General features: G+C 41.9%; 1 protein-coding gene across 8 annotated transcripts in view; it reads right to left on the bottom strand.

Annotated features, from left to right (window-relative positions):
- disp3 (dispatched RND transporter family member 3) overlaps window positions 1-25,284 on the bottom strand; it is a 507,963-nt gene that overhangs the window by 249,256 nt on the left and 233,423 nt on the right. Inside the window, exon 3 of one of the 8 annotated variants that reach the window (XM_072586709.1) lies at window positions 16,123-16,230. The exons of the other annotated variants lie outside the window; for them this stretch is intronic. The gene's annotated coding sequence lies outside the window, so the exon portion shown is untranslated. The remainder of the gene's footprint in view (window positions 1-16,122; window positions 16,231-25,284) is intronic. 8 annotated transcript variants of the gene reach the window in all.

Genomic DNA, 25,284 nt, shown 5'->3' with positions numbered 1-25,284 from the left:
TGTCCTTGATTTTTTCAGAGGGGCAATAAACTGGGCTGGGCTTTCATCAGTCTGGCTTGGCACAGAGATGAAAAGAATTTTGAGAGGTCTTTTGTTTAAATGTAAACAGATGAGACTTCAGGCCAAAGTAGTCATGTATTAGAAGTGACCTGTATAATGAAAAAAAAGTGGTCAGCTCTTGAGCTGAGCTGAGCAGTTGTAGTTCAGTCTTGAACTGAGAAGTTCAACAGGGAGCTGTGTAAAAACTCTCGCTCTTTTCTGCCCTTCAACTTCAACCTGTAAGCATGTGTTCCATTTATACTGGTTTTTAAAGGGAGTTTGATCATTGGGATTGTTGTGTATATTTAAAAGAGTATAATTAAGTCTAGTTGGATATGCTGAGTTCTGTATGAGTTCTTTATTCTGTTCTTTGTGATTCATTGTGTAATTTTGTGAATTAATTTTTGTCTGTTTTAAAATCTAGTAGTCAATCCAGCTATCTTACTCTGGATAATTTTCACTGTACACTTAGCAAAACAAATTGCGAAGTTATGGTCTAGGGCTGCCTGCTCAAGAATGTTTTGAATAGTCTGGCCGAGTCCATAACAGACTGGGGACTCTTTGCGGGATTTTAAACAAGTGGTAGATGCTACTGTCTTTATTTCAGGTGTTGGTTTAGTTGAGTAGACAAAGCTTGGGATAGGAATAGCTCTTTCAGTCGCCAAAAGTTTTCTGGATTGGATGCGGTGACTCTGGAAGTCTTACAAAAACTGAATAAAACAAAGTTGCAAGAATTAGCAGAGAAACTGGAACTGAATCTGCCTACTTCTGTCAGGAAAGGAGAGATAGTTACAGCAGTAGCTCAGCATTTAAACTTGCCGGAGAAACCATCAGAATTTATAGAGAGGGCAAGGATTCAATTGCCAATGAAGCAGCTTTAGTCGAAGGTAAGAGATAAGGAAAGGGCAGCAGAAGTGAAACAGTTTGAGTTACGATTAAAAGCAGAACAGAGAGAAAAAAAGAGAGCTTTTGAACTTCAAAAACTGACACTTAAAAAGGAAAGTCAGCGTAAAAGGCTGGAGATAAAGACTGAGGAAAGGCTTAGTGAGGAAGAGAGTGAGAATGAGCAAGCCCCTGGTAATCATAAGCCTAGTGAGAAACTGTTTAAGTATGTTCAAGCATTGCCTAAATTTGATGAGAAGGATGTGGAAGTCTTTTTCACCTCATTTGAAAGGTGGCTAAACAAATGCAATGGCCAGTGGCAATGTGGGTTTTGTAGATCCAAATGAAACTTGTAGGTAGGGCTAGTGAGGTATTCACATTCCTATCACAACAGATGTCTGGGGAGTATGAGGAGGTGAAAAAAGTCATTTTAAGTACATATGAGCTTGTACCAGAAGCCTATGGACTATGTTTCAGAAATCTAAGGAGGGACCCTGCTCAACCCCATAAGGATCAAACAGAGTAATTTCAATAGATGGATAAGTGCTTTAAAAATCAATCAAACCTATGATGCCCTTAGAGAGGTAATTATTTTGGTGGAATTCAAAAATTCACTGCCTGAAGTAGTGCAAACTCATGTGAAAGAGCTGAGAGTTAAAAACAGCAAGGTTAGCAGATGAAGTGGCTGATGATTATGAGCTAGTCCATAAAACATGGTTTGGTTTCCAGAATCAATTTCAGTCCATGAGGGATAGAAATTGGGACAAAGAAAAATCCTCATGTGGAAATGGAAAGTTAGATCTCAGTGAAGATCATAAGGATAACTTAGCACAGGGTAAAAAATAAACCGTTGAGTGGGACAAAGAAGTTAAAAGGCTCTGGTGTTTTCATTGTAATAAAGTGGGTCACACAAAATCACAGTGTTGGCGGGCTAGGTGGAAGCCAGATGCAGGAAAACCAGACAATCTGGAAGTTTTGTTGGACTAGTAACAAAAAGCACAAGGGAAGTTATTCAACTGCCTCAGAGTGTACAACATGATCAGAGGTTGGTTAAGGAGGAAGTGCCAGATCTGCTGAAAAACTATACATGCAAAGGTAAAGTTTATTCACATAAGCCAGGAGCAGTAGTTAAGGATGTTACAATATTAAGGGACACAGAATCCTCTCGGTCCGTAATGCTGAAGGATGAGGTGATATGTACTCCTGAGGGACTATTGCTAGAAAGGTACTGGTAACAGAATTCATGGTGAGACAAAAAGTGCTCAGTTAGGTAAAGTGAGGCTAGACAGTCCAGAGAAGAGTGGAGAATTTGTGTTAGGAGTACTAGACAAACTCTCAGCTTCAAGAATACAATTTGCCCTTGCAAATGATATAGCTGATTCACCAGTAAGCGTGCTGCCTACTCTAGTTGAAAAGCCAGTGGAGATGGAGGCAACTGAAGAAATCAAGGGCCTTTATCTTGGGAATTTTCCCTGATTGTGTGATCACAAGATCGCAGAGGCGCAAGCTGAAGCAGGAGAGATCAAAAGGCACAGATAAGGAAGTTGACAGAGTTATCTGAAACTTTCTTTGATCACATAGGTTGAAAAGAGAAAGAGCAATTAGGTAACACGTAAGTATTTTTGGTTCTACTAAGCTGATTGAATTACAGCAGAAAGATGAGGAGTTAAAACAGTTATATTAAAACACATTTACTGAGAAAGGAAGTGAATGCATCCCTGTGTGTTATTAATTAACAAATGATGTCTTAATGAGGAAATGGAGACCATCACACATTCAAGCACATGAGAAATAGGCAGAGATTCATTAAATTACTTTGCAGTAGGGTATAGAAAAGGGGTGCTGTGGGTGCCGCATGAGCTACCACTTGGAGGTCATTTAGATGTGAGGAAAACACAGACTAAAATACAAACACATTTTTACAGGCTGGACCCTTCCACTGACACTCTCATTCGTTTGGCCGAACTGGTCCTCACCCTTAACAATTTCTCCTTTGAATCCTCCCACTTCCTCCAGACCAAAGGCGTAGCCATGGGCACACGTATGGGCCCCAGCTATGCCTGTCTCTTTGTTGGCTATGTAGAACAGTTGATCTTCCGTAATTACACCGGCACCACTCCCCACCTCTTCCTCCGCTACATTGATGACTGCATTGGCGCCACCTCGTGCTCCTGCGAGGAGGTTGAGCAATTCATCAACTTCACCAACACATTCCACCCTGACCTTAAATTTACCTGGACTATCTCTGACACCTCGCTCCCCTTCCTGGACCTCTCCATCTCCATTAATGACGACCGACTTGACACTGACATTTTTTACAAACCCACCAACTCCCACAGCTACCTGGATTACACCTCTTCCCACCCTACCTCTTGCAAATATGCCATCCCGTATTCCCAATTTCTCCGCCTCCGCCGTATCTGCTCCCAGGAGGACCAGTTCCACCATAGGACACACCAGATGGCCTCCTTCTTTAGAGACTGCAATTTCCCTTCCCACGTGGTTAAAGATGCCCTCCAACGCATCTCGTCCACATCCCGCACCTCCGCCCTCAAACCCCACCCCTCCAACCGTAACAAGGACAGAACACCCCTGGTGCTCACCTTCCACCCTACAAACCTTCGCATCAACCAAATCATCCGCCGACATTTCCGCCACCTCCAAAAAGACTCCACCACCAGGGATATATTTCCCTCCCCACCCCTTTCCGCCTTCCGCAAAGACCGGTCCCTCCGTGACTACCTGGTCAGGTCCACACCCCCCTATGACCCACCCTCCAATTCTGGCACTTTCCCCTGCCACCGCAGGAACTGTAAAACCTGTGCCCACACCTCCTCCCTCACCTCTATCCAAGGCCCTAAAGGAGCCTTCCACATCCATCAAAGTTTCACCTGCACATCCACCAATATCATTTATTGTATCCGTTGCTCCCGATGTGGTCTCCTCTACATTGGGGAGACTGGGCGCCTCCTAGCAGAGCGCTTTAGGGAACATCTCCGAGACACCCGCACCAATCAACCAAACCGCCCCGTGGCCCAACATTTCAACTCCCCCTCCCACTCTGCCGAGGACATGGAGGTCCTAGGCCTCCTTCACCGCCGCTCCCTCACCACCAGACGCCTGGAGGAAGAACGCCTCATCTTCCGCCTCGGAACACTTCAACCCCAGGGCATCAATGTGGACTTCAACAGCTTCCTCATTTCCCCTTCCCCCACCTCATCCTAGTTTCAAACTTCCAGCTCAGTTACTGTCTCCTTGACTTGTCCGACCTGCCTATCTTCTTTTCCACCTATCCACTCCACCCTCTCCTCCTTGACCTATCACCTTCATCTCCTCCCCCACTCACCCATTGTACTCTATGCTACTCTCTCCCCACTCCCACCCTCCTCTAGCTTATCTCTCCATGCTTCAGGTTCACTGCCTTTATTCCTGATGAAGGGCTTTTGCCCAAAACGTTGATTTCGCTGCTCGTTGGATGCTGCCTGAACTGCTGTGCTCTTCCAGCACCACTAATCCTGTAGTTGAATTTTGCCAGGTGCCATACATGTCAGCTAATCAGAAAACCACAGGCAGTAATAATATCTATTCCAGCATTGAGGAACGTTTCATAAGAATCTTGATTGATTGTGTAGGTCCCCTTCCTCAAACAAAAAGTTAGAATTTATTAACAATTCATGTGTTAACTAGATTTCCAGAGGCAATCCCATTATGCAACATCACAGTTAAAAGAGTTGTAGAAGAATTACTAAAGTTATTTTTACTAGATATGGACTACCAATAGAGATCTAATCAGATCAAGGATGAAACTTCACATCCATCAAGGAGGTTATGGATAACTTGGGAATAAATCAATTCAAATCTACTGCGCACTTTCCGGAATTGCAGGGAACACTAGAGAGATGGCATCAAACACTAAAGACCATCTTGAGGGCTTATGGTCAGGATTATCCAGGTGATTGGGTTATGGGAGTTTTGTTTGTACTTTTTGTAATCAGAGATGCACCAAATGAATTGACCAAATTCAGTCCATTTGAATTCATTTTTGGGCATGAAGTAAGAGGATTGTTAAAACTGATTATGGAGAAATTAACAAGTCAGAATTCAGAGACCGCCCATTTGTGCTGTGTGTCAAATTTTAGAGAACCATTAAATAGAGCTGGAGAGTTGGCTAGACAGCATGTAAAAGTATCACTGCATACAATGAAACAGGATGTGGAGAGGAAATCACAAATTTGCCATTTTGTAATTGGGGATAAGGTATTGGTGTTACTTCCAGTAAGAGGTGAGCCTTGAAAGCAAGTTTTAGTGGACCTTATCAAATTGAGATGATATTGAGTGAGGTGGAAGAAAGGAAGAAATCTCACAGAGTGTGTCATGTGAATATGCTCAAAATGTATTTTGATAGGGAAGGAAAGCAAGAGGAGAAGGTGTTAATGATTACAGCATAGAAGGAGGAACCAAGTTCAAAGGATTCTGAATTGGACATTCCTCAAATCAAATTGGACAATGAAGAGGTTGTCAAAAATTGGGATAAATTATTGAGTTACCTTCCATAAGAAAATAGAAATGACCAGAAAGAGTTATTACTATCACATGGGGAGATGTCCAGAAATAAACTGGGAAGTACTAACCTAATTGTGCATGATGTAGATATAGGAGATGCTGTTCTGATTAAACAACAGTGTTATAGGTATAACTCTCCAAAGTTGGCACATGCTCAGAAAGAGATAGAGCGCATGCTCCAAGATGGCGTACTCAAAGTGAGTCACAGTAACTGGAGCTCACTCATAGTCATGGTACCAAAGCCAGATGGTACCCAACAGCTATGTGCGGACTATTGTAAAGTTAATGCCATTACAAAGATTGATACATAACCAAATCCATGGTTGGAGGACTGTGTTGAAAAAGTGGGACAAGCAACTTATATCTCTAAGTTGGACTTGCTCAGAGGCAATTGGGCAAGTACCTCTGTCATAGAGAGCTAAGGTGATTTTGGCTTTCATAACACCAAATGGACTATATCAGCTCAAAGCTTCCGCCTTGGAACACTTCAACCCCAGGGCATCAATGTAGACTTCAACAGTTTCCTCATTTCCCCTTCCCCCACCTCACCCTAGTTCTAAACTTCCAGCTCAGTAACTGTCCCCTTGACTTGTCCGGACTTGTCCTACCTGCCTATCTTCTTTTCCACCTCTCCACTCCACCCTCTCCTCCTTGACCTATCACCTTCATCCCCTCCCCCACTCACCCATTGTACTCTGTGCTACTTTCTCCCCACCCCCACCCTCCTCTAGCTTATCTCTCCACGCTTCAGGCTCACTGCCTTTATTCCTGATGAAGGGCTTTTGCCCGAAACGTCGATTTCGAAGCTACTTGGATGCTGCCTGAACTGCTGTGCTCTTCCAGCACCACTAATCCAGAATATATCAGCTCAAAGTCATGCCATTTGGTATGAAAAATGCTCCAGCCACGTTTCAGAGACTGACTAAGGTCATTGCCAGGTTACCCAATTGTGTAGTGTACATTGATGACCTGGTGATTTTTAGTCACTTCTGGAAGGAACATTTACAGCATTTGTTCGACTTGATTGATCGACGTCGGAAGGCAGGCTTGGTGGTAACCCTAGCTCAAAGTGAATTTGCCAAAACTCAAGTCACCTTCCTGTGCCATGTTATTGGACATGAACAAATGGCCGTAGGGATGCAAAAACTAAAGTAATTGGGGAATTTCCCATACCGTCGATGAAAAAAGTAGTACTTCGGCTCCTGGGGTTGAGAGGATTTTACTGAAAGTTTGTGCGAACTTTAGCAGTGTGGCTGCTGCACTCACCAGATTGTTAAAAAAGGGCAAGATGTTTCAGTGAACAGCGGGCTGTCAAAAGGCATTTGACTGCCTGAAAACTGTATTAACCACTGCCCTGGTATGAGCCACACCGGATTACACAAAGCCTTTCAAGGTGGCTATCGATGCTCTTGCAGAAGGATGATGAGGGAATAGGAAGACCCATCAGGAAGCTGAAAGTTCATCAACAAAAATGTTCAATGGTGAGGAAAGAGACTTTAAGCGTGGTGTTGGCATTGCAACATTTCAGTATTTATATTACCAGCAATACATCTGAGGCAATCACATACACAAATCACAACCTATTGACATTCGTGGAAAAATTAAAGGACAGAAGTGCCAGACTGTTTAGATGGAGCTTGTTGCTGCAGCCATTCAATTTGACAATTGTGCATGTGGCAGGTCACGAAAATGTGACTGCAGAATGAAATACCGAGGTGTTCGGTGGCGGGTGTACTGTGGCCTGAATTTGCATGTGCATGTTTGCATGTTTATAGTTAATATAGTGCATATGCGTGTTTAGACTACTAACTGGATTTTCAAGGATTAAAAATAAAGCTAGTTTTGGTATTGATGGTTCTTTTAAGGGGGGAGGTCTCATAAAGCTGTTCCATGGCTCAAGGAGACTCTGTCTTTGATTTTTTCAGAGGAGCAATAAACCAGTCCAGGCTCTGATCAGTCTGGTTTGGTACAGAGGTGAAAAGGATTTTGAGAGGCTCTTGAGCTGAGCAGAGCAGTTTTAGTTCAGTCTTGAACTGAGAAGTTCAACAAGGAGCTGTACAGAAACTCTTGCTCTTTTCTGCCCTTCAACTACAACCTGTAAGCATGTGTTCCATTTATATGGTTTATAAAGGGAGTTTGCTTATTGGGACTGTTGTATATATTCGGAACAGCATAATTAAATCTAGTTGGATAGGCGGAGTCGGGGTTCTTTATTCTGTTATTTGTATTTCATTGTAAAATTTTGTGAATGAATTTTTGTCTGTTTAATATTTAGGAGTAATCCTAGCTATCTTACTCTGGGTAACTTTTACTTACACTTAGCAAAAGAAATTGCAAAGTTATGGTCTAGGGTTGCCTGCTTAAGAATGTTTTGAGTGGTCTGGTCTAGTCCGTAACACTTATTATTCTCACTGGTTCTAATTTCTGCTGCATTTTTCTGCATTCATTTTCTACTCCTTCCTGTCACATTTTGATTATTGTTTGTCTCTTCATTACTTTTCACATCTGCTTTCTCATTTCTTTTTAATTTAAAAAAAACTCCTTTCAATTGAACATTCCTCCCCACTATTTCATTTAAAGCACTATCTACGACTCTAGTTTTATAATTTGGCAGGACACTAGTTCCAGTATTGGATTAGTGGTGCTGGAAGAGCACAGCAGTTCAGGCAGCATCCAACGAGCAGCGAAATCGACGTTTCGGGCAAAAGCCCTTCATCAGGAAACGTTGATTTCGCTGCTCGTTGGATGCTGCCTGAACTGCTGTGCTCTTCCAGCACCACTAATCCAGTATTTGGTTTCCAGCATCTGCAGTCATTGTTTTTAACTAGTTCCAGTATTGTTCAAATAAAGCCAGTACCAATGGTGGGTGCTTAAAAATGGTGGCGATTAGCTAACCTCTTCAAATTGTTTCTTCCTGTAACAGCCAAAGTGTGACACCACAGGAAAACTGATTCATGACAAGTGTGTCTTTCAGATAGCCAATTGGTTTAAATCAGGAGGCACTATTCTAGCTAAAGAATAAAGTTAAGAAATTCATCTTTAAATATTTAACTTCCAAATTAATTAATTGAATAGAATAGAGATGGCTGGACTGCAGCTATAATATGTGGGAGCTGGGGGACACCAGTTTGATCCACAGTGACCACATCTGCAGCAATCTCTCTTTTCCCAGTATGGATGACAGTGCTCCATGAGTTGGAAACATTCCTCCCACACAACTTCTGTACCATGCATTTACCTCTCTAATCTTAAACCAACTTGTCTGTGGCTTAGGTAGTAATCCTGAAATTATTACCTTTCTGGTTCTGCTTTTCGATTTAGCTCTGAGCTCCTTGTAATCCCCAAGCTGAACTTATTTGCTAGTCCTATCTATGTCGTTGGTACCTGCATAGATCATGACAATGAGATGCTTCTCCTCTCACTCCAAATTCCTCTCCAGTCCAGAAGAGCTGTCTGTAATCTTGGCGCCAGATAGGCAACACAGCTTTCTGGACTCCTGTATATGCGACAGAAATCAGTAACTATTTCCTTAACAATACTACTTCTGATTGCTACATTTTTATTTTCTCCCATTACATCCACTGGAATGGAGGTCCAGACCAGAGTGCTCTGGTCAGTTCACTTCTCTTCCCTACAGCCCTTATCTACACCAAATGCTAGAACATCACATCGATTAGAAAAAGGCACTATCTGAGGCACCTCCAAAGTTAAATTCTAGTTCCTCCATACCTGCCTCTCTTGTATTCACACTCTCTTGCCTCTGGCAGGGAACAAATTTGATGCAATTAACCTAAATGATTGCCTCTTGGAACACAGTGTCCATGTGCTTCTCTCCCTCTCTGATGCGTCGTAATGACTGCAGCTTGGACTCCAGCTCATTAACTCTGAGCTGAAGTTCCTCAAGCAGCCAGCATTTGCTGTACATGTGTCACTGTGGATCAAACTGGTATCCACCAGCTCCCAAATATTAAAGCTGCAGTCCAGCCATCTCTATTCTAATCAATTAATGAATTTGGAGGTGAAATTTTTAAAGATGAATTTCTTAACTTTATTCTTCAGCTATCTAATGCCTCCTGATTTAAACACATGGCTAACTGAAAGACACACTCATCATTTGGCAGTTTTCCTGTGACATTACACTTTGGCTGTTACAGGAAAAACAATTTGAAGAAGTGAATTGCCACCACTTTTAAAAGTTCCCACCATTGCTGCCCCTCTCATGAAGATTCGCCCTTCTTTTATGAAGCTGCTGAGCCACATTTTCAAGTCCTTTATTTTTATGAAGCTGCTTTCACATACTCTTTATGGAAGTGCTGTCCCTGCTTTCTCTTGCTATCTCAGAAGCACAGGCTCCTCCTCTCCCCTTACCTCCACTGAAATGGAAGTCTACACTAGAGTGCTCTGGTCAGTTCACTTATACTCTCCACCTCTCCCTTGCTCAGTCTGTTTAATAGCTATGCAAAAGTGAGGACTGCAGATGCTAGAAACCAGTGTTTAGATCAGAGTGGTGCTGGAAAAGCACAGCGGGTCAGGCAGCATCCGAGGAGCAGGAAAAATGACGTATCGGGCAAAAGCCCTTCATCAGGAATAGAGGCAAGAAGCCTCCAGGGTGGAGAGATAAATGGGGGGGGGGGGGAAGCCTGGAGCTGGGGAGAAGGTAGCAAAGAGTACAATAGGTGAATGGGGCTGGGGATGAAGGTGATAGGTCAAAGAGGAGGGTGGAGTGGATAGGTGGGAAGGGAGATTGGCAGGTAGGACAGGTCATGAGAACAGTGCTGAGCTGGAAGGTTGGAACTGAGGTAAGGTGGGGGGAGGGGAAATAAGGAAACTGGTGAAGCCCACATTGATGCCCTGGAGTTGAAGTGCTCTGAGGCGGAAGATGAGGCGTTCTTCCTCCAGGTGTTGGGTGTTGAGGGAGCGGCAATGGAGGAGGCCCAGGACATGCATGTCCTTGGCAGAGTTGGGGGTTGAAATATTGGGCCACAGGGCAGTGGGGTTGATTGGTGCTGGTGTCCCAGTGATGTTCCCTGAGGCGCTCTGCGAGGAGGTGTCCAGTCTTCCCAGTGTAGAGGAGACCGCATCGGGAGCAATGGATACAATAAATGACACTGGTGGATGTGCAGGTGAAACTTTGATGGATGTGGAAGGCTCCTTTGGGTCTTGGATGCTGGTGAGGGAGGAGATGTGGGCGCAGGTTTTGTAATTGCTGCAGTAGCAGGGGAGGGTGCCAGGACGGGAGGGTGGTTTGTTGGGGGGTGTGGACCTGACCAGGTAGTTACGGAGGGAACGGTCTTTGCGGAAAGCAGAAAGGGGTGGGGAGGGAAATATATCTCTGGTGGTGGGGTCTGTTTGGAGGTGGCGGGGTCTGTTTGGAGGTGGCGGAAATGTCACCGGATGATAAGGTTAATGCAAAGGTTGGTAGGGTGGTAAGTGAGGACCAGGGGGTTTTGTCCTTGTTATGGTTGGAGAGGTGGGGTTTGAGGGTGGAGGTGCGAGATGTGGATGAGATGCGTTGGTTGGCATCTTCAACCACGTGGGAAGGGAAATTACAATCTCTAAAGGAGAAGGCCATCTGGTGTGTTCTGTGGTGGAACTGGTCCTCCTGGGAGCAGATATGGCGGAGGAATTGGGAATACAGGATGGCATTTTTGCAGGAGGTAAGGTGGGAAGAGGTGTAATCCAGATAGCTGTGGGAGTCGGTGGGTTTATAAAAGATGTCAGTGTCAATTCGGTCGTCATTAATGGAGATGGAGAGGTCCAGGAAGGGGAGGGAGGTGTCAGAGATGGTCCAGGTGAATTTAAGGTCGGGGCAAAATGTGTTGGTGAAGTTGATGAACTGCTCAACCTCCTCGCAGGAGCACGAGGTGGCGCTGATGTAGTCATCAATGTAGCGGAGGAAGAGGTGGGGAGTGGTGTAGGTGTAACTATGGAAGATGTACTGTCCTACGTAGCTCTCTCTGTCAATGTCGCAGTGATGCTGGATCACTCCACACACTTCAGAGGCTGCTTCACAGCAATGCTAGCTTGCTGCATATGCTTCCAAATCCACCCGATTGTGATGTTGACTCACTTCACACTCCTCCAATCTGCTTCAGTGATAGTGACCTGTTGCACACTCTCTCCACCTCCCCCGCTAAAAAGTTGCTTCATAGTAATACTGAGTTCTCCCAAGACGTGTGGGAAAAATACTGTAGGCTAGGTAGAGTGATAAAGTAGTCACACGAGAAAGTTATAGAGCCTTACATGTCTCTCCAAGAGAAACCTTCATGAGGCACAAATACAGTAAACAGGGCAAAGAAAAAACATTAACTTAAGCTCTTTTGAGATGATGGGATCCAAATACTAATTATTAAAATGCATATTTGTTGACCCATACAAATATACCTGGTACTTATACACAATGGATACATTACTGACGACAAGGCATTGAGTTCAATAATAACAGTGATGTACCTGTAAAGAGAAGGGAGCTTGGATAGAGACATACATCTGGACACCTTTTGAAGAAAGGTCAAATAGGCAGATGATGAGTGAGACAAACTACTGCATTTTTAAATTCCAAGAGAGTGCTTGCAATCTGCCTAAAGTAGTAGAAAGTTAGGACTGCAGATGCTGGAGATCAGAGTCGAGAGTGTGGTGATGCAAAAGCACAGCAGGTTAGGCAGCATCCGAGGAACAGGAGAATTGATGTTCAGGTATAAGCCCTTCATCAGGGATGAGGCTTGTGAGCCGTGGGGCTGAGAGATAAATGTGAGGCGGATGAGGCTAGAGGGAAGGTGGCTGAGAATGTAATAGGTAGATGAAGGTGACGGAGAAGGTGATAGGTTGGAGAAGAGGGTGGAAAGGTGGAAAGGCGATGGACAGATCAGGATGGCGGTGCCAAGTTGGAGGTTTGACACTGGGATAACATGGGAAGAGGGGAAGTGAAGAAACTGTTGAAATCCACATTGATCCTGTGCGATTGCAGGGTCCCAAGGCAGAATATGAGGCGTTCTTCCTCCAGGCATTGGGTGGTTAGGGTTTGGCGATGGAGGAGGCCCAGGACCTGCATATCCTTGGTAGATTGGCAAGGGAAGTTGAAGTGTTTAGCCACGAGTCGGTGGGGTTGGTTAGTTCAGGTATCCCAGGGATGTTCTCTGAAACAATCTGCTAGAAGGCGTCCTGTTTCTCCAATGTAGAGGAGACCACATTGGGTGCAACAGATACAGTAGATGACATTGGTGGAGGTACAGATAAATTTCTTTCTGATGTGGAAGGATCTTTTGGGGCCTTGGATGGAGGTGAGGGGAGTGGTGTGGGTACAGGTTTTGCACTTCCTGTGGTGGCGGAGGAAGGTGTTAGGAGTGGAGTGTGGGCTGGTGGGGGGTGTGGACCTGTCGAAGGAGTTGCGCAGGGAATGGTTTCTCTGGAACGCTGATAGTGGTGGGTATGGAAATTTATCTCTCGTGGTGGGGACCGTTTGTAGGTGGTGCAAATGGTAGAGGATGATGCAATGTATGCAGTGGTTGGTGGGGTGGAATGTGAGGACCAGGGAGTTCTGTCCTTGTTGAATTTGGGGGGGGGGGGGGGGGGGGGGGTGTGTTCAAGGGCAGTAGTGTGAGAAGTGGAGGAGACTGATCTGCTGCTATAAGCATTCTGGAGAAACCATGCCCTGCACAACTCCCTTGACAGGTCCATGCCCTGCACCATCACACCCCACTCCCAGCACCAAGCGGATCATTTCAGAGAACATCTCTGGGACATCCGCATCAAGGTAGAGATGAGAGCTGGTCAAAAGAGCACTGGAATAATCAAGTCTAAAGATAACAAAGGCACGAATAAGGATTTCATCAGGTGTGGAGTTTCAGCAGAATTGGAATCAGGTTATGGAAGTGAAGGTAGGCCGTCTTAGTATAGGTGCGGAAAGGTGGGCAGAAAGTCATCTCAGAGACAAACACAAACTAAGCTTGTGAACAGTCTTATCACTCAGCTTGTGGCAGAAGTCAATTTTTCTCCCCTAAATACACCATACACAGAAGGTAGAGTTTAAAAAGAAAACAAACTGAAAATTGTATTCACTTTATACTGCTCTCAAACCATACTAATGTCCTTGTATCCATTTGTTGAACAATACACAAGAAGGCATTTATTACCCTTGGAATTCCCTGCCCAAACAGAATCAACAATATGGCGATTGATATTGAAGTCTCTGTATTCATCACTTGTTTATTTTCTCCACAACTATATTTTATGCGCTGGATAAAAGGCATTGTTCTTTCACCAACATATCTGAATATTCAAAGTTAGCCACCCTCAAAATTTTGTGTAACTACAAACTGATTAATGTGTTTTATTTTATGACTACTGATAACGAAGTCAACCTCAGTAGTTTGAGGCTGCAACTCAGGCAACATGGCAAACTGTAACTACTTCAGACTAAAATGTTCACTTTGTAGTTTTAGAATGCAATTTGTTTCAATATGATAAAAACATTGTAAAGTAACAATTTTAAGCTTTGCCTATACTGATAATTGAGCTAATAGCTAAAAAACACAATCAGAATTAATTTTGCTGTCTATAAATTTAAAAGTGAAGGATAAAGTATGTTTAACATCTTGGTTTTTTGTTGTCTGAGTATACTTCAATGTAATTGCCTACTTATCCTGACTGTTAACACCAATGCTGGTGCATGCCTAAAAAATGGCAATCAATTACCCATGAGAAAAAGGGAATCAGTGTGCAAGTGAAAGCTGAATCTTTGAGACATCTTTCTTTACAGACATCAGCAACTTCTGTTGTTTAGCCACCGAATGTAAAAACTAGCCTATTATACTTAAAAAGTTTGAACCATTAGAATTCTGACATTATAGTTCACAGCAACAAACCTAACTACAGTTGCAAAACAAACTTTTGCCCAAAAATATACACAGCAACTTCCTGTTGCTTTTGCTGATTTTGGGCTGAGGTCAGACATTTACAAGCATCAAGGTAAAAACAATAACTGCTGATGCTGGAAACCAAATTCTGGATTAGTGGTGCTGGAAGAGCACAGCAGCTCAGGCAGCATCCAATGAGCAGAGAAATCGACATTTCGGGCAAGAGCCCTTCATCAGGAAATCCTGATGAAGGGCTCTTGCCCGAAACGTCGATTTCGCTGCTCGTTGGATGCTGCCTGAACTGCTGTGCTCTTCCAGCACCACTAATCCAGAAGTTACAAGCATCAGCCAATCCACAGAAACAATTACCCTCTAATTCACTTCAAGGAGTACTTGAGAGAAATTTGTCTCACTATGTGACTACATAAAGCAGTTAGACCATGGAGACTTGGTTGATGCATGATACATTATGTGTGACACAGTTAATCTTTCTCTGAGTATCTTCTACATCTACCTTGAGCAATATTACAGACATTGAGTTGTGCATGTAAATAAAATCCCAAATATGCAAATATTTAAAAGGCATTTCCTACAACATCTCATTTAATAATTAAGAGCTGCCTTCTCAAGCATTTATAATAATTTGGATTTCTTTCTTGGGATTACTGCCTATTTTTCTTACTATAATAAATTTTCTCTTTGCACCTGTCTGCTTTCTCCTGAACTATATGTAATCCCATTGTCTATCAATCATTTTTCCATTTAGGGCAGGTCTTGGTTGATTGACTGCAGGATTAATAATTTTTAGCTTTGCATCTCAAATATGTTAAAATGGCAGTAATTTTAAAAACTGAAAAGAATTGAATGGACTTGTCAGTTAGTGTTCTGGCTTTCAATGAGGACCCAAATTCCAATCCAGCCCACACTACTGTAGTTTTGTTTCCTTGCTCTCTGCCTCTCTCATTCACAAATTCATAGACTTTTGCAAGCAAAGATTGCTTTTTTGGTTCAGTGACACAGGAAGTATCATTGTGATAGGCAACAGTAAACAAAACCAATAAAAATTTTTTTAATCACTTGCCTGCGATTACAATGATCCTTTGAATTAAAACAGCTGAAGTGGTAGTATGGTGCTTATTAATTCAAGCACCAAAGTTTAATTTTAACTGTATGCATGTCTAAAAATGTGGTGATACTGAAGCTATATTTCGCTCAGTTAATAAAGCAACTGGTTAGAACCATAGTGAATACAGCTACTCATTGGAACCATTCAGATAAGGAAGATCCCAGTAGACGGGAGGCAGTCCTGGTCAACATATACCTCTCAACCAACATTTATAAACAAATCACCTAGTTATCATCATATTGTCGGTTTGTGGCTCTAAAACTTATGCAAATTGGCTGCTTCATTTCTTACATTACAATATAGGCTACTTCAAAAGTATTTGCTGTCAGTGAAGCACTTTGGGACATTCTGAAGTCATGAATGATGCTCTATAAATCCAAGTCTTTAAGTTTTGCTTTGTAACAGTTAGTCTCATTGACTCTCACTAGGTACGCTCACTACCCATTGAATGGCTCGAGAGGACACAGGGGTGGTAAATATTGGGTGTTGGCAGGATTATCACTATTGTGAACTTTCTCATGATAAAACAATCTGCTGGATCTCACATGCAGATTTGGGACCATAAATCAGCAATAGATCTTCGAGTGTATGTGGACTGCAGCTCCGAAAAACTAACTTTAGGACAGGCGGTCAAAGCAGCAAAGCAGTTGGATTTACCATCAACACTTGAAAGTATATTAATGCATCCTCATATAATCTGGGACTGCAGTCAGTAATATTCCTATGCGAATCCAGGATCAGGATGTGCATTTCCACATGAATGCCCTATCAATATAAATGGAGTGAAGGTTACATGTTAAAGAATTTTGAGAATGATAAATCAATGCTTAACTTAGTACACCACAGATAACTGGTCATTGCCCACAAACCAATCATTTATTTGTACCAACCAAAGTTATCTATACACTACCCCTCAATTCCAGTTCTCCTACAAACTACAGTCCAATCACTGCAGCTGTGTAAACTGTGTTTGCAATGAATGTCTGTTTACATGCTCTCAAAATATACAGCAAGCCCCACAGCTTCCAAAATATGCAGCAATCCCCTTGATGTTTACAAGTTTTTTTTTCTCATTTTAATTCACAATTAATAATACTGAAAAATAAAAACAGCACAGCATAGAAACTGAAGTTCTACAGTGGGCAATAGAAGAGAGTTTTTTTTCCAAAGTTGATGCTCTTGAAAATAATCACGGCTGTAATTCTATAATATCCCATGTAGTTTGGATGGTAGACAAATGGAAGGGGCCTAAAGTTGAATGGTGCTCTGCCGAGTGCTGATACACTCCGCAGCAAATTACCAGCAACGTGAGAAGTGTCATATGGTCTGCTTGCCCATGGATCATTTGAGGCCCTTCAGTGGTCAGTTGGAGATGTTATGACATGTTATGAGTTAATAAACATTTTTTGTAATACATAGGAGACAACATTAAAAAAAACTGCGACTTGCTGATAAATATACTGTTTGATTTGATTTGTTGTCATGTGAAAATACAAATACATAGAAAACTGTCGTTTAGTGGTGCCATCTTAAAACACAGGAAATAAACCAAAATACAGAAGATAAAGCCAAAAAAAAAGTTCACCTTATCGTCTTATTTCAATAGTTATGTGGTCTTTCTCATTTCTAGCTCTCATTTCTAGTTCGGTCATGGGCCTGGATCAGGGCTCCTCCACCGCGATGCCTTGAGTGCCTGCTGCTAAACTGACTACACTGCTTCAACTGTGCTTCACAATGCCATTGCTGCTGCTGGAAGCAGGTGTTATCACTCTCCGACACCACCTTGACTCCACCAGAGGTGCCACTGCCATGAGTTCACATTGGGCTGGTCTCACAGATACAGCCACCGCCGGTGCCACGGGGTCCTGTGTTGGGACCAAACTTGTCACCATCACCACCTCCGCTGGCAGGCACCTGGGCTTACCCTTGAACCTGGAGTCTCGGCTCAGCTTGTGAGTCTGGACCAGAGGATTAAGCCTGGGACCTGATCCTCGCTCACTGGGAGACAATGGGCTGGGGTGGAGCTGAGGTCTACCTTGTCTTGGCAATACTGCTGTCACCTCTGGGCACCTTCTCCTTCATCATTTACTCAGCTTTGCCACTCCCTCAGCCCGCACCACCATCTTCGTCTGCCATTCCATACAGGGTCCACTCTCGGTGATGCCACTGCCAATGCTGCCACAATTGAGGCAAAAAAGTAAAAGACTTTCAAGGAAAATAAAGCAAAAGTAAAAAGCAAAATTAAAAACAAAAAAAAAGGAAAAGAAAAGCAGATGGAAGTAGATGAGCTCCAGGCTCAGTAGCCTGACCAATGCCAACCTGCTGCCACCATCTTGACAGTGTATTATTCATTCTAAAATGGATGAAGTGTATTATTGACTTAGTTTTGTTTTCAATTTTTAACTACAATTTCACTGTCTTCAGTATCCTGAGGAATACGCAAGGGTAAAGATGTCAATTAAAAACCATCCCCAGAGTAAAGTCATTCTTCACTTTCAAAACAAACAAACTTATAGATCTGAATTCATCAGACATGTTTTTCAACTATCAAACAAAGTAATGTTATGGGATGTTAAACAGATCTTGTGCAGCCAGCATTGGTGGTACTGCTCCAGCCCATTGAGGTGTTTGCTATAGACAGTCTATGTCTCAGAGCCATATAGGAGGATGGGAAACACCACAGCTCTATAAACCATGAGCTTGGTATTGGGTCTGATGTTGTTGTTCTTGAACACCTCAGGTGGCAAAAGGTTGCACTAGCACACTGGAGCCAGTTCTGGATCTCTTCATCAATAGCTGCTCTGGCTGACAGGACATTCCCGAGGTATTGAAAGTAGTCCTGCGAATCCATTGGGAAGGAAGATGGACCAACACCAGGGTCTTGACCAGGCCAACATCTCCAGCATCGAGGCATTGACCACCCTTGGTTGCTGCAATGGGCTGGGCACAATATTAATTAGGTGGACAGACCCACCTGACACGGTGATAAGGTTGGCACATTTTGTGGAACTTGCAGGAACTTTAGGCCAGAGGTATTTTTCAAGGAAATGGGCTTTGCCTACCCACTAGTTTTGCCTCTTGCTCCATTCTCCTCCCTGGCATTACCTCTTGTCATTTGTTCTTACCTTAGGTTGTGGAATTTGTTTAATGCTGCTCCCATTTCCTGGCTTCTGTTCTTAACTCACACTGAAAGGCACCATCCACCAAGGCTGAACAGGCTGGGACTGTTTTCCCTGGAGCGTCAGAGGTTTGTAAACCTTGTAGAGGTTTACAAAATTATGAGGGGCATGGATAGGATAAATAGACAAAGTCTTTTCCCTGGGGTGGGGGAGTCCAGAACTAGAGGGCATAGGCTTAGGTGAGAGGGGAAAGATATAAAAGTGACCTAAGGGGCAACATTTTCACGCAGAGAATGATACGTATATGGAATGAGCTGCCAGAGGAAGTGGTGGAGGCTGGTACAATTGCAACATGTAAATATGAATTGGTATATGAATAGGAAGAGTTTAGAAGTATATGGGCCAAGTGCTGGCAGGAAGGACTAGATTGGGTTGGGACATCTGGTCGGCATGGACGGGTTGGATCGAAGCGTCTGTTTCTGTGCTGTACATCTCTATGACTCTATGACAGTAGCAGACATTTGTCAGCATAGGTAGTGGTGTGACTCAACAGCTCTTTGCACTGACCAGTCTGTGCCATTAGAAGAGGCATTACCAATCTAAAAATATAGTCATAGAGTGTGATTATTTTTAAAAAGGTTTAATATATTGTATTTCTTTTCTAATTAATAGTGTATTTGATTTTGCTATGTATTTAAGGTAAGAATACACAGCACTGCACATGTAGGGTGCACTGTTTCAACTCATACATTGTTTTGTTGATTTTGCCATGCAAGGAAATTTCCAAAATAACCCAACTCCAGCTTTAACAATAATTCTTCTAAGAATCCACGGTTCATTAAAAGATGATTCACCTAAATTAATGATTTTCAGCAATGTAACTACAATTGCACTGAAGACTATTTCTATTGAGAAAATTATTTTAACAAATAAATTATACATTAATAAGCTGAAGGAACAATTGTAAGCAAGATAATTTCCTTTGCCTGTTAAGTTCCTATCACATCAACTGTAACCTGTGTTGAATCCATTGCAATCATACATCAAGAAATTGTGGTACATGCATTGTGAACAGCAGGCCACAATGTTACAGATTAGTAAGTGACCGAGAAGATTGTTTTGTAAAAAGCTACTTGTTGCAGAGATGGACTCAAACTTTAAAAATGCCTCAATGCAAGAGGAGCAATTAGCACCAGGAATGCATAAGTATTAAATTAATCTCCAAAGTACAGTTGGCAGTTCCTGCACTGAAGCATTGATGCCTTTGTTAGGAAAGCTAAGACAGGGACTTATTGATTGGACTACCTGACAATAAGTTATCGATATATATTTAATTACAGCAACAAATTTTCATGCAGCTAAATAGCCCAAAAAGATAGAGGAAAAAAACTTGTGATCACAGAAGGAAGTGTGCCTGTTGAATCCATGCCAGTGTTGTCAGTTCAACTTGAGCGATCTCATTTAATTCTATTTCCCTGCATCCTTTTGTATCCTGTTTTAAAGATCTTTGGATTGCCACTCAGTTAGGGAGAGAAAACAGAAACTAAGATCTGGAGTAGGTCAGTCAGCATCTACAAGCCTACTCTGTCCTTCAATCATGATTGGTCCTCGATCTTAAAGCCATATTCTCACTTGCTCCTCATTGCATGCCTTTAGTATCTTAAAAAAAAATCTCTTTGTGGAATATATTCAGTGACTTGGCCTCCATAATTTTCTGTGATAGGGAATTCTTCAGGTCCACTTCCTTTTGAGTGAAGAAAAGTTTCATTATCTCAATCCTAAATGGTTTGTCCTGTTCTGAGACTGTGTCTCCTGCTTCCAGACGACACTCCAAACAAGGAAAACATCCTCCTTGCATCTAGCTTTCCCAGCATAGTTAAAATTTTATATGTTCAATCAGATCCTATCTCATTCTGGACTCTAATAAATATAGGTCGAGTCAAAAACAATCTCTCCCTATCGGACAACCTTGCTATCCCTTGTAAAGGAAAATATAAAGTTGCCATTGTCTTACCAGACATAGGGCTGCTCTCTTATTAGAGAGTGACAACTGATGGTGGTTTACGCTGAGGGTCACCATGCCTCAGGACAGGGGAGAGGTTCAAATGGAGTATTCTACATGGTAACCTCAGCCGGTGTGTGAATTGAATCCTCACTGTTGATATCACTCTGCATTGCAAACCAGCTGTCCAGTCAACTGAGGTAACCAATTGCCACCCTTTTATCAGCTTAGTGAACATCTGCTGCCCTCTCTCTCTGGCAAATACATCCTTTCTTAGGTAGGAAGATTAAAACTGCATACATACATCAATATATTCTTTTCTTTTTTTTACATCAACGGGTGTGATTTCACATTTAGCCACTTTGTACTGCCTCTGTCGTGTGTTTCCTCATTTACTCAGCTTGTCTAAGTCACCTCAAAGCCTCCTTGCATCGTCCTCACAATAATCACCCAGTTTTGTGTCATCAGCAAATTTGGAAATGGTACGTTTGATTCCCTCATCCAATTCATTTATAAATAACGTGAATAGCTGTGGCCCAAGCATCAGATCTTTGAGGTACCCCACTAGTCTTTGCTTGCCATGTGGAAGAGGACTAATTTGTTCACACTCTCTGTACCCATGGAGGCTCTGTATCTGTTAACCATGGAGGCTCAATGCTTAGCACTGCTGCCTCACAGAGCCAGGGACCTGAGTTTGATTCCAACCTTGGGTGACTGTCTGTGTGGAGTTTGTATGTTCTCCCCATGTCTATGCTGGTTTCTTCCAGGTACTCCGGTTTCCTCCCACAGTCCAACAATGTGCAAGTTAGGTGGATTGGCTATGCTAAATTGCCCATAGTGTATAGGGATATGTAGGTTGGTGCATTAACCACACAAAATGCAGGGTGATAGGGTTGAAGTGTGATGCTCTTTGGAAGGTCGTTGTGGACTTGTTGGGCTGACTGGCCTGTTTCCACACAGTGGGGATTCTATGATGATTCTATAACCAATTCTCAATCCATGCCAAATTTGCTTTAATTTTGCTCGCTAAGTTCTCATGTCAGACCTTATCAAAAGTTGTCTAAAAATCCAAATTTTTTGGATATAGACTGGTTCTCCTTATTTATTCTGTTACATATTTAACAGAAATATGCAATAATCATGCTATACATCCCCAAAATTAGTCCAATAGATTTGTTACGCATGATTTGCCTTTCATAAACCCATGCTGGCTTTGTCCAATCCTGTTAATGTTTTCCAAATGTTCTGCTATCAAGATTAGATTAGATTAGATTAGATTAGATTGACTTCATTATAGCTTCTAGTATTTTTCCACATGATGTATGGTTAACTGATCTGTAACACTACATTTTTTTTGCTCTCTGCCATTATTAAAAATTAGGGTTACATTGATCACCCTCCAATTTGTGGGAACTGCTCCAGACCCCATACCATTTTCAAAGATGACCTCCAATGCATCCAATATTTTCAGGGTCACTTCCTTTACTTTTAAGGATACATATTATCAGTCCTGGAGATTTTTCAGCCTTTGACCACATTAATTTCCCTGGCACTATTTTCTTGCTAATACTGACTTCCTTTAAGTCCTCCCTCTCATCAGACCCTTGTTTCCTTAAAATTTCCTGGACATTTTTTACATTCTATGTTTTGAAGATAGAGTCAAAGTATATATTTAATTCTTATGTCATGCTTTTGTTCACCATTATAAATTCCCATTTTCTGCCTATAAGGGACCTACATTTGTCTTCACTATCTTTTTCTCTTCAAAATCTTAAAGATTTACCATCAGTTATTATGTTCCGTGCAATTTTATTCACATATACTTTTCCCCTTCCTGATCAAATGCTGTGCTCTCTTTTGCTGAATTCTAAGATGCTCCTAATCCTCAGGCTTGCTGTTTTGTTTCTGGCAATTTTACAGGTCTGCTCTTTGGATCTATTACTATCACTAAGTTCCTTTGTAAGCCATAGTTGAACCAACTTTCCACTTTTATTTTTGTGCCTGATAGGAAAGGATAATTCAAAGCAAAATACTGCAGGTGCTGGAAACTTGGAGCAACCATAGAGTATGTTGGACTAATTCAGCATGTCTGATAGCATCTGTGGTCAGAGATACAGAGTTAATGGTTCGAGTCCAATACAACTCTTCTTCAGAATTGTGAGTAATTGTTGCAATTCATGCATATGTTATTTAAATATTAATCATTGCTTGTCCACTTGTTAATATTTTTAGTAAGGGTCCCCAATTTACCATGGTCAATTTGCTTTTCATACCTCATAGTACCCCTTTTTTTGAGTTCAGGACTTTAATTTTGGATCTTACTACTTCATTCTCTATCGTAATGAAAAATTCTGTTCTTGTTGCTGTTCCCCAAGAGACCTGCACAAAAAGATTGTTAATTCATCCTTTCACATTACACAATAGCCACTTGGGAGAAGCCTATTCTCTGTTTGATTCTTCAATGTATTGGCCTAAAAACCATCGCATACTCTGTCTAGAAAATCCTCCTCCACAATATCAGTGTACGTTTGGTTTGCCTGACCTATATCTAAATTAAATTAACCCATGATTAGAGTTGTACCCTTATTCATGCATCTCTGATTTCTTGTTTTAAGGTCTTTCCTTACATCTGCACTACTGTTTGGCAGCCTATAGACAACACCAAACAACTTTTTCTGCTCTTGGTATTTCTTATTGCCACCCATACAGATTTCATATCATGATTTTCCTAGCCAGTATGCTTCTGCACAACTCCTTTATGCATAACGTTTACCTACTTCCTTTATCTTTTTGGCCATTCTTTTTAATTAATGAATATCCCTAGATATTCAGTTCCCATCTTTGGTCAATTATTAGGCATGTCTTTGTAATCATATTCACATCGTAACCATTTACTGTATATATTTTTGTACTGCTAACTCATCCACCTTATTTTATATGCTCTGCCCATTAAGACAAAAAGCCTTTTGATTTGTCTTTTTAGCCTTGATAGTTTTCTTGTCTTTATTTTTTTACAATGGTCCCATCTGCTTTTCACCAATTTTTTTTTCTGCCTTCCACTTTTGCTTCTTACCTTCCTGTTGTTTTGTTTCTATCCTTGGTTCCTCCTCCTGTCTCCCTGCTTAGGTTTCCAAACTCTTGCCATTCCAGTTTAAACCCTTTCTGACAGCATAAGCAAACAGCAGTCTGAGGACAATGGTTGCTATCTGACTAGATGCAACCTACCCTGCTTGTACCAGAGTCTCACCTTCCCTAGAATCTGAATCACTCCCTTCAACACCTTTTCTCCAGTCATGTATTCATCTGGTATATTGTGTTACTTCTGCTCTTGCTAGCACTTGACACTGGTAATAATTTAGGAACATGATGTATAGATTGTGCAATCACAGCCTACTACATTTTCATTATAACCCAGTAAATATTATGTGACATACAAAGTGACAATTTTCACAGAAAAAACATAATAATTGTACTACACATACCAAGGACAGATCCTTTTGATCAGCTTTAAATGATTGATCTATACATTCCACTATACAAAATAACTACACGTAAGTCACTTACAAATGTCCACAATTAACACCTAACATATTAACACCTAATTGAAAACCCTGACTCAACTTGTCCTTAAACAAAACGTAAACAGCATTGTGGGATCATGGATCAAACTGCCTGCATAGACATGATGTGTTTTTTTTTACTGTCATGGCAGCATCCGAAAAGCCAAATGCTTTCCTATCCTTGAACAATGACAGAATCGGACAGGGTCAGCATCGGTTTACAAAGGAGAACTCTTGACAAATCTACTGGAACTTTTCAAGATTGTAACGAATAGAGTTGAGGGGGAAAGAGTGGATGTAGTTTATTTGGACTTACAGAAAACTTTTAATAAGGTTCCACAGAAGAAATTTGCATTTAACATTAACGTGCATGAGATTGGAGAAAGTGTACTGACATGGATATAGAACTGATTGGCATTCAGAAAACAAAGAGTACATTTAAACTGTTCTTTATCCAAGTGGTAGTAGTGGGGTTCTTGTGCTTGGACCCCAGCTATTCACAATACATATTAATTATTTAGATGAGGGACAAATGTAATTTCTTGAGATTTGCAGATAGCACAACGCTGAGTGGGAGAATGAGCTGCGAGGAGAATGCAGAGATGCCAAAATGTGATTTGGGCAAATTGAATCAGTGAGCAAATGCATGGCAGATGAAGTACAGTGTGTATAAGTATGAGGCTATCTACCTTAGCGGCAAAAGCAGGAAGGCAGATTATTATCTGAATGGTGACAGATTGGTGCAACGAGACTGAGGTCTCCTTGTACACCAGTTGTTGAAGATAAGCAATGTAGGTGCAGCAGGCAATGAAGAAGGCAAATGGTATTTTGATCTTCAAGAGGATTTGGGAACAGGGATACCTTCGCAGGGTCATTGCATGCAGTGTTCAGAACCAGAGGTCACCATTTAAGGATATGGGTAGGCCATTTAGGACTGAAATGAGGAGAAACCCCTTCCCCTAGAGAGTGGTGAGACTACAGAATTTTCTGTCACAGAAAGGAGATGAGGCCAAAACATTGAATGTTTTCAAAAAGGAGTTAGACATAGTTCTTAGGACTAAAGGGATCAAAGAGTGCTGAGTTGGATGACCAGTCATGAACATATTGAATGAACAGCTCAAGGCACTGCGAGGCCTAC

This window comes from Chiloscyllium punctatum, chromosome 16, assembly GCF_047496795.1.
Source record: "Chiloscyllium punctatum isolate Juve2018m chromosome 16, sChiPun1.3, whole genome shotgun sequence".
Taxonomy (NCBI): Eukaryota; Metazoa; Chordata; class Chondrichthyes; order Orectolobiformes; family Hemiscylliidae; genus Chiloscyllium; species Chiloscyllium punctatum.
The sequence above is the reverse complement of the archived record's forward strand: the minus strand, read 5'-3'. Positions and strand labels throughout refer to the sequence as shown.